Here is a 10,310-nt window from a genome sequence, read left to right on the forward strand (position 1 = left end):
ACGTGTGACTACATGGCTAGTCCAGGGGTCACACATCCATTACCATAAGACCCCAGCGATGATGATGAGGAGACCCCGGGATGAAGCGTTACTCGCCATTCTTCTCTTATGTAGAGTCCAGCAAATCTCCGGCTCCAGGAAAATGTGTAACTATAAAAGCTCCTCACGAGATTGTTCTTCTCATTGCTAATATTATATAATGATAGATCACAGAAGATCCCACTATGAGATTTGTGATCAATGAGATCAACCTAAGGAATAACTTTTCTATTTTTCACAGACATTTGGGCTTTTCAGCACTTGCCAAAAAGCAGTTAAACAAATAGTAAAAGAGCTATAAACCTGGGTCACATGGAGCGTTTCCCCGACCTCCCCTCCCCCATCACCATCAATATCATGGAGACGACACCGCACAGATCCATCATCAGAGAAATCATCACAGAATAGAAAGATCCCTCCAGATCACAGATCACAGCTGTATAATGATCAGCAGATCCTCCATATATAATGATCCCGGAGAGACCAAGTCAGGAGGAGGTGACAGGAATCCACCAAGTGACCACCAGAGGAAAATCTGCATAGCTCCACCCCCTTGTGGAAACAACGCCTCCTTCCTCCAGAGCTCCTCCCACCCCCACAATCAGCAGCACAAGCCCTGGAGCCTCAGGAGAGGAAGATTGCTGCCTTCAATCCCAGGGAGGTGGTATACATCACAGGAGGAGTTGGGGCATATACACATCACAGGAGGGGATGGGGACATATACACATCACAGGAGGGGATGGGGACATATACACATCACAGGAGGGGATGGGGACATATATGTACCGCCCCACTCTCAGCAGCCGAGCTGCTCGGATCCGGTCCTTCTGTGGGTGGCTCGAGGGTCTCCGGACCCGGGGGTCTTGCAATCACTTCAAATGAAAAGGGGAGGGATGGTGGGTGTAGGACGTATATGTACGGGCTGAGCCGTACAGAGTTCGTGACGCCACCCACGGTATGTGGTGATATTGGACTCCACCACTGTAGTTACGGGGCACCTGGGGGAGATGTGTACCGCCCCGCGGGCTCGGCTGCGACCGCCGAGCCGCTCGGATCTGTGCTCGCACTGCGAGTGGTGGCTTGAGCCTCTCACGGACCCAGGGGTCACGTCGCTCTGCAAGGGAGTTGGAGCTACACACGGGAATTTGGGGTGTTTGGATTTGAGGTGATAATTCGTGACGCCACCCACGGGTTGTGGTGATTGTGGACACCACCGCTGCGGTGAAGGTACGGGGATCCCGGGAGCGGTGTAATGGCGCAGCTAGGTGTTGACCCCTCCGAGGGCAGGGGCTGTTGGTCCCGGGATTCGGTGGACCGAGGCCCGGGTGCAGGGTGTAGTGTTGCGGTGCCGTGCGGCGCGGTGCCTGATGGCACTGGTGTACTCACTCTGACACAAGACACTGGAGTCGCTGGTAAACTAAACGGAGTGATGAACGGGGCCCGCAGCCGGCTGCAGCTTTTCCCAGGTTAGGTTGGTAATGTCCGCCTTTCTCCTGCACCTTTATATGTGAATCTTGACTCCTGTGCCTAGACACCGGTAGTCCGTTCCCCGACGTGTATCTGTCGTAGGAGCCCGTTCGCCCGCAGATGCTGGCCCTTTGGATCTCTGGCCCTTGGCGGTGGCACTTATCCGGAATGGTTGGGCTGTTGCCTTCAATCGGGACTTAAGTGGGAATGAACCCCTGAGGTCTAGACCGCAATCAGTTAATTTGACTATGGTGGTGGCTTCTAGCCTAGTTCGGGGTCTGAGTATCCTGTCTGCTGCTCCGGTATCCAGTTGGCTCCCCGGTTCGGTTCCGGCGGGCCACTACCCTCTCCCGCTCCCTTACGGTTCCACCGGTCGTATTCCCGGTCTCCTGCAGGCGGCCACTACTGTCTGCCTCCTTGCCAATGGTGACTGGGCTCCAACCCAGCCACCGGAGTAGTCTTTGGCAGGCCTGAGCACAGGTCTGCTTCTGGACTTGAACTTGACCCTTCCAGGGCCTGAGCTAGACGCCAACTCTCTTTCCACACAACTCCTGTTTTTCCCGCCTCCAGGCCTGTGAACTCCTCGGTGGGTGGAGCCAACCGCCTGACTCCACCCCCCCGGTGTGGACATCAAACCTGGAGGGTGGTGACAAGGCTTTTAGTTTGACTGATGTTACCTAACTGGGAGGGGGGTGTGTAGTGTTGTTGTGTCTACCTGGGACGACCTGGATAGTCCAGGGCGTCACAGATGTTGCGCAGCAAGTTATTAACCCCTCCGTGGGCAGAGATGGTGGCCCCGGGACCCGTTGGAGTTTGGTGGTTCAGAGAGATGGGCGAACGCAGGGTGCTGATGTACTCACTATTAGAAAAGCACACGAGTCTCTGGTAAACCAAGGTGATGGTGGTCGGTGCCCGCAGCCGGCTGCGTTAGGGTTCCCCCACCCGGCTGGTGGTCTCTGTCTTTCTCCCGCACCTGTTTAGAATGGTGGACTGCCTGTGCTTGCAACTTCAGGAGTCTGCTCCTGGCTAGTTGTCGCCTAAGGAGCTCTTTGCCCGCAGACGCTGGCCCGTGGGATCTCTGTGCCCTGGCGGTGGCCTCTTATCCCCCTCAGTGGGCTGTTGCCTTCAATCGGGACTTTGGGTGGGACAGGACCTCTAGTCCTGGCCGCAATTAGTTAATTAACTAGTTGCAGTCACTTCTGGGCCTAGCTTCAGGGTCTGAGTACCCCCCTGTGTGCTACGGTTTCCGAGTCGGTTCCCCGGGTCGGTACCGGCGGGACACTACCATGTCCCGGTCCACCTCGGTTCTACCGAGCCATCTTCCCGCTTCCTGCAGATGGAGACCACCATCTGCCTCCTAGCCGAAGGCACCAGGGCTCCTACCCTGGCACCTGTCCAACTTAGGGTATTTGCCTCACACAGCTCCAGCCCACACTCTTCTCCAACTTGAACTTTAAACACAAACTGACTTTTCCCCGCCTAGGGTTGTCTAAAACTCCTAGGTGGGCGTCTTCCAACCGCCTGGTTCCACCCCCTGGCGTGTCTATCAAGCCCTTAGGGGAGTGACTAGGGTTTTAAGGGTTGGCTGTGTGTTACCTGTGGGGGAAGGGTGTAATGCGGGGCCCCATTTGTGACAACCTGGCCCGGCCAAGGCGTCACACTTCCATCCACCTCCTTGAGATTGAAGGCAGCAATGTCCCTTCCCTGAGGCTCCAGGGCTTGTGCTGCTGATTGTGGAGGTGGGCGGATTCTTGGAGGAAGGAGGTGTGGTTTCCAGAAGGGGGTGGAGCTATGCAGATTCCCCTCTGGTGGTCTCTTGGTGGATTCCTGTCGCCTCCTCCTGACTTGGTCTCTCCGGGATCGTTATATATGGAGGATCTGCTGATTATTATACAGCTGTGATCTGTGATCTGGAGGGATCTTTCTATTCTGTGATGATTTCTGAGATGATGGATCTGTGCGGTGTCGTCTCCATGATATTGATGGTGATGGGGGAGGGGAGGTCGGGGAAACGCTCCATGTGACCCAGGTTTATAGCTCTTTTATTATTTGTTTAATTGCTTTTTGGTAAACGCTGAAAAGCCCAAATGTCTGGGAAAAATAGAAAAGTTCTTTTAGTGTCTGAGGCTGAAGATCACCAGTGTGATCCCTATGACTGCAGCACAACAAAGGGATCCACTAAGGGAATCCATAAAACAAACTATGATATTATCATAGCTCCGCCTCATTATGGGAAAGGGCGAGTGAAGACCCTCTCCAAAAGCTTCACAGGTCCTGGAAGAATCAATGGTATCAACTAACAACCGAGTGTGACCCAAGAATGGCGATCACCGGCCGGAGGCAGCAGAAACCGGAGGATTTATTGCTGCAGTGAATTATTCCTGGAAGAGATGGAAGCGTCTCACACAACGGGATCTGTAAGAAGATCCACTGCCTTCAGATTCCTCAGCATCTAAGCCTCTGTGACCGGGATCTTCTCAAACAGGAGATCCCAGAGGTCACCTACTTCCTCTAAGGATCCTTATCTACAAGCCCCGGAGCCTCAGGGGAGGAAAATTGTCTCCTTTATTCTCAAGGAGGTGGATGGAAGCGTCTCACAATGAAGAGGATCCTCCTGCACCAAGGATCCATCTCGGCCTCCATAACTAGGTGTGAGAAGATCCCGGTCACAGAGGATCAGATACTGAGGAGATCTGGAGACGCCTCGGTGCAGTCGGATCTTCTTACAGAACCTGTTGTGTGACTTGTGAGACGTCTCCAGCCATTACCATAAGACCCCAGCGATGATGATGAGGAGACCCCGGGATGAAGCGTTACTCGCCATTCTTCTCTTATGTAGAGTTCAGCAAATCTCCGGCTTCAGGAAAATGTGTAACTATAAAAGCTCCTCGCGAGATTGTTACTTCTCATCACAGAGATTATATAACGATAGATCACAGAAGATCCCACTATGAGATTCGTGATCAATTAGATCAACCTAAGGAATAACTTTTCTATTCTTCACAGACATTTGGGCTTTTCAGCATTTACCAAAAAGCAGTTAAACAAATAATAAAAGAGCTATAAACCTGGGTCACATGGAGCGTTTCCCCGACCTCCCCTCCCCCATCACCATCAATATCATGGAGACGACACCGCACAGATCCATCATCTGAGAAATCATCACAGAATGGAAAGATCCCTCCAGATCACAGATCACAGCTGTGTAATAATCAGCAGATCCTCCATATATAATGATCCCGAAGAGATCAAGTCAGGAGGAGGCGACAGGAATCCACCAAGTGACCACCAGAGGGGAATCTACATAGCTCCACCCCTTCTGGAAACCACGCCTCCTTCCTCCAAAGCTCCTCCCACCTCCACATTGAGCAGCACAAGCCCTGGAACCTCAGGGGAGGAAGATTGCTGCCTTCAATCCCAAGGAGGTGGTATACATCACAGGAGGAGTTGGGGCATATATATATGACAGGAGGGGCTGGGGGCATATATACATCACAGAAGGGACTGGGGGCATATATACATCCCAAGAGGGACTAGGGACATATACACATCACAGGAGTGGGACTTGGAAATCACTGGGGGGCACAGACAGTACTGCCAGACATGCACAGAACTGGCAGCAGCACGGACAACACTAGAGGGGCACGCACAGCACTGGGGGACATGGACAGGACTAAGGGGGCACAGACATCACCAAGGGGCACAGACAGCAATGGGGGCTGGTACACAGCACTGGGAGGAGAGCGCATAGCACTAGTGGGAATTAACAGTACTAGAGGGGGTACACAGCACTGGGTGGAGGGCTCACAGCAGGAGGCTCACATCACCGCGGGAGGCAGGAGGCTACAGGCAGGAGACACATCACCGCAGGAGGCTCACAACAACGCAGGAGGCAAGCGCCACAGCACTGTGGGAGGCAGGAGGCTCACTTCACTGCGGGAGGCAGGAGGCTCACTTCACTGCGGGAGGTAGGAGGCTCACTTCACCGCGGGAGGCAGGAGGCTCACAGCAGTGGGAGGCATCTACAAAGGGGAGACCGGAAAACCTGATGCTTCCTCTTCTTCTGTGGGACAGGAGCGCAGCGCATCTCACGCTTACCCCAACCACAAAGTACGGCCTCACCAGGCTGGCACAGGTCACCAGGCTGAGGACCTAATGCTATGTGCCTCACACATGGTGATTTAAAGCGCCAGCCGCCGACTAGACCGCAGCTGCCGCCCGAATACTGCGGTCCCAATAATGTGCTCAGGGGACGCATAAAAAATCATCGGGGGCCGCATACGGCCCACAGGCCAGAGGTTCCCACCCCTGCACTAACTGAATCACAAAAGAAAATGGGGAATTTGCATAGCTCCGCCTCCTTATGGGAAAAGGGCGAGTGAAGACCCTCTCCGAAAGCTTCACAGGTCCTGGAAGAATCAATGGTATCATCTAACAACCAAGTGTGACCCAAGAATGGCGATCACCGGCCGGAGGCAGCAGAAACCGGAGGATTTATTGCTGCAGTGAATTATTCCTGGAAGAGATGGAAGCATCTCACACAACGGGATCTGTAAGAAGATCCACTGCCTTCAGATCCCTTAGGATCTAAGCCTCTGTGACCGGGATCTTCTCAAACAGGAGATCCCAGAGGTCACCTACTTCCTCTAAGGATCCTTATCCACAAGCCCCGGAGCCTCAGGAGAGGAAAATTGTCTCCTTTATTGTCAAGGAGGTGGATGGAAGCGTCTCACGATGGAGAAGATCCTCCTGCACCAAGGATCCATCTCGGCCTCCATAACTAGGTGTGAGAAGATCCCGGTCACAGAGGCTCAGATACTGAGGAGATCTGGAGACGCCTCGGTGCAGTCGGATCTTCTTACAGAACCTGTTGTGTGACTCGTGAGACGTCTCCAGCCATTACCATAAGACCCCAGCGATGATGATGAGGAGACCCCGGGATGAAGCGTTACTCGCCATTCTTCTCTTATGTAGAGTCCAGCAAACCTCCGGCTCCAGGGAAATGTGTAACTATAAAAGCTCCTCACGAGATTGTTACTTCTCATCACAGAGATTATATAACGATAGATCACAGAAGATCCCACTATGAGATTCGTGATCAATGAGATCAACCTAAGGAAGAACTTTTCTATTCTTCACAGACATTTGGGCTTTTCAGCATTTACCAAAAAGCAGATAAACAAATAATAAAAGAGCTATAAACCTGGGTCACATGGAGCGTTTCCCCGACCTCCCCTCCCCCATCACCATCAATATCATGGAGACGACACCGCACAGATCCATCATCTGAGAAATCATCACAGAATAGAAAGATCCCTCCAGATCACAGCTGTATAATAATCAGCAGATCTTCCATATATAATGATCCCGGAGAGATCAAGTCAGGAGGAGGCGACAGGAATCCACCAAGTGACCACCAGAGGAAATCTGCATAGCTCCACCCCCTTGTGGAAACCACGGCTCCTTCCTCCACGGATCCGCCCACCTCCACAACCAGCAGCACAAGCCCTGGAGCCTCAGGGGAGAGAGATTGTTAGGCTGGTTTCACATCTGCGTTGTTTCAACGCAAACGGACTCCGTCACTAATGTTTACAGTTCATTTATTTACAGTGGAAGAGCGACAGCATGACTCATGCACTACCCGCATGTGTCCACATGGTGTCGCGCTTACACTGTAAATAAATGAGCTGTAATACAGTAGTGACGGAGTCCGTTTGCGTGAAAATAGCGCAAGTGTGAGTGGGACCTTACAAGTCACAAATAGGGCCCCGCATTACACCCTTCCCTCACAGGTAACACACAGCCAACCTAGAAACCCTAGTCACCCCCTAAGGGCTTGATAGACACACCAGGGGGCGGAGCCAGGCGGTTGGAAGACGCTCACCGAGGAGTTTTGCACAGCCCGGGGCGGGGAAAAGTCAGTTCAGTTCAGTTGGAGTGGAGGTCAGGCCTGTGTCTGGGCCTGAGGACAAACTGACAGGTGCCAGGGTAGGGGCCCTGGTGCCTGTGGCTAGGAGAAAGACGGCGGTCTCCGTCTGCAGGAGCCGGGAAGGGCCCACTCACACTTGCGCTATTTTGATGCAAACGGAATCCGTCAGTAATGTAGTACTGTTCATTTATTTACAGTGGAAGCGCGACATCGTGTGGACACAAGCGGTACTGCATGACACACACACGCGCCATAGTAACGCGCTTCCACTGTAAATAAATGAACTGTACTACATTAGTGACGGATTCCGTTTGCATCAAAATAGCGCAAGTGTGAAACTAGCCGAAGACGGCTCGGTGGAACCGTTGTGGACCGGGACAGGGTTGTAGCCCGCCGATACTGACCCAGGGAACCAACTCGGGAACCGGAGCACACAGGGGGGTACTCAGACCCTGAAGCTAGGTCCAGAAGCGACTGGAACTGGTTAATTAACTGATTGCGGCCAGGACTAGAGATTCTGTCCCACCCAAAGTCCTGATTGAAGGCAACAGCCCACCGAGGGGGATAACAGGCCACCGCTACGGCTCAGAGATCCCACGGGCAAGCGTCCAGGGCTTGTGCTTCTGATTATGGAGGTGGGAGGAGCCTTGAGTGAAGGAGGCGTGGTTTCCACAAGGGGGTGGAGCTATGCAGATTCCCCTCTGGTGGTCACTTGGTGGATTCCTGTCGCCTCCTCCTGACTTGATCTCTCCGGGATCATTATATATGGAGGATCTGCTGATTATTATACAGCTGTGATCTGGAGGGATCTTTCTATTCTGTGATGATTTCTCAGATGATGGATCTGTGCGGTGTCGTCTCCATGATATTGATGGTGATGGGGGAGGGGAGGTCGGGGAAACGCTCCATGTGACCCAGGTTCATAGCTCTTTTACTATTTGTTTAATTGCTTTTTGGCATATGCTGAAAAGCTCAAATGTCTGTGAAGAATAGAAAAAATATTTATTATTGTGGTTGAGACTGATGATCACCAGTGTGATCCAAGTGACTGTGGCACAACAAAGGGATCCGTTTGTGAAGCAGAAATGGGGAATTTGCATAGCTCCGCCTCCTTATGGGAAAAGGGCGAGTGAAGATTCTCTCCGAAAGCTTCACAGGTCCTGGAAGAATCAATGGTATCAACTAACAACCGAGTGTGACCCAAGAATGGCGATCACCGGCCGGAGGCAGCAGAGACCGGAGGATTTATTACTGCAGTGAATTATTCCTGGAAGAGATGGAAGCGTCTCACACAACGGGATCTGTAAGAAGATCCACTGCCTTCAGATCCCTTAGGATCTAAGCCTCTGTGACCGGGATCTTCTCAAACAGGAGATCCCAGAGGTCACCTACTTCCTCCAAGGATCCTTATCTACAAGCCCCGTGTTACGAGTCCTGCTGCTAATAACTCGCATTCTCCTTTGTCCCTTTCTGTTGCAGCGTCCTGGTGGTCCCAAATCACAGTAGCGCTATTGCGATCTGCGCATGTGCATCACGTGGAGAATGCTGATTGGTCGCGGGTGACGTGACGCCACGTGGAGAATGCTGATTGGTCGCAGGTGACGTCACACCACGTGGAGAACGCTGATTGGTCGCGGGTGACGTCACCGCTGATGCGATGTCACTTGTCTCTGACGCTCTGGTTGCTGATTGGCTGTGTGATCCTCCATCTTGGGGGAGGCACAGAGTCTATATAAAGCCCTGACACACGTTGCTCAGCGTCCAGTCCTCTTGGGCCATGCACAGGAGTAGACGCTCCATGCTGGTTCCTTCCTGCACCATTACAGTCACAAGTAGGTGAGTGCTATCAGTAGGATAGTTCTTGTACCTTGCAGCATGGCTGCTGTCCGTATCCTCGCACATTAGTGGAGTGGACTTAGGCAGGTGCTTGCTGCATGTGGCCATGCTGGGACTTGTTGTTCCACCCCAGCTCTTAGGTTGGAGAGCTTTCCCTTTGTTGCTAGCGGTTATCTAGCAGACGTTACGTACTCTCCTGTGCTCTTGCACAAGTGATCTCATACTGTCTGTGAAGAGTAATGGAGACATTACAGTGCGCACTGTGTGAGTGCAGCCATACGCTTGTTATCTCTCATACACCCCTCTGTGAGGTAACAGAGGTACCTGTCTCTGTGTGCGGTTACGGTTAGTGAGCACACGTTTATGTAGAGCTCTGTGCAGATAATAGACTCTACTACGTCCCCTTTTGGTTACTTTTGTAGTCTCCATTAGTTGTTTAGCATATCCCTCATTTGCGTTTATGCTAATTCGGTAGTCGCTGTGAATTAATCAGTGTACGCCGTCTTTGTTAGTGCCTCTGTGACAGTGTCAGTGCTGCTTCTGTGGCACAGGTTCCCCTTCGTCCTCTGCCATTATGAGCAGCAGGTTCGTGCACAGTGGCCCCCGATAGCCTGTGGTTATCTACTATCAGCCCCCGTTACACCTCCCTCCTCCGCTGCACTTCTCGTGAACTGTTTGTGGTTTTCCTTCCTCAGGTTCTCTGACCTCCTCGGTGGGCGTGGCCAACCACCTGGCTCCGCCCCCTGGTGTGTTCCTCCAGCCCTGAGCGAGGTGACTAGGGTTTAATGTGGTTGGCTGGTGTTACCTAGTGAGGGGACAGGTGTTGTGCGGGGCTCTATCAGTCACCACCTGGCTTGTCCAGGGCGTCACAGAGACACCTCGGTCCAGTCTCTTCTTACAGAACCTGTTGCGTGACACGTCTCCATCTGTACCGCGCCGGGACTCTCCTGGCTGCCGAGCCGCTCGGGTCCGTGCTCGTCGGTGGGTGGCTCGAGCTCCTCCCGGACCCTGGGGTCACTTCGCTCTGAAGGGGAGTTG

At 52.8% G+C, this 10,310-nt stretch overlaps 3 pseudogenes; all 3 read right to left on the reverse strand.

The window, feature by feature from the left end:
• Nucleotides 1–284: 284 nt before the first annotated feature.
• Nucleotides 285–345, reverse strand: LOC142265976 (U7 small nuclear RNA; annotated as a pseudogene).
• A 4,172-nt stretch (nt 346–4,517) lies between these two features.
• LOC142265984 (U7 small nuclear RNA) lies at nt 4,518–4,578 on the reverse strand (annotated as a pseudogene).
• A 2,074-nt stretch (nt 4,579–6,652) lies between these two features.
• LOC142265987 (U7 small nuclear RNA) lies at nt 6,653–6,713 on the reverse strand (annotated as a pseudogene).
• Nucleotides 6,714–10,310: the final 3,597 nt, after the last annotated feature.

Source organism: Anomaloglossus baeobatrachus, unplaced genomic scaffold (genome assembly GCF_048569485.1).
Source record: "Anomaloglossus baeobatrachus isolate aAnoBae1 unplaced genomic scaffold, aAnoBae1.hap1 Scaffold_2804, whole genome shotgun sequence".
Lineage (NCBI taxonomy): Eukaryota > Metazoa > Chordata > Amphibia > Anura > Aromobatidae > Anomaloglossus > Anomaloglossus baeobatrachus.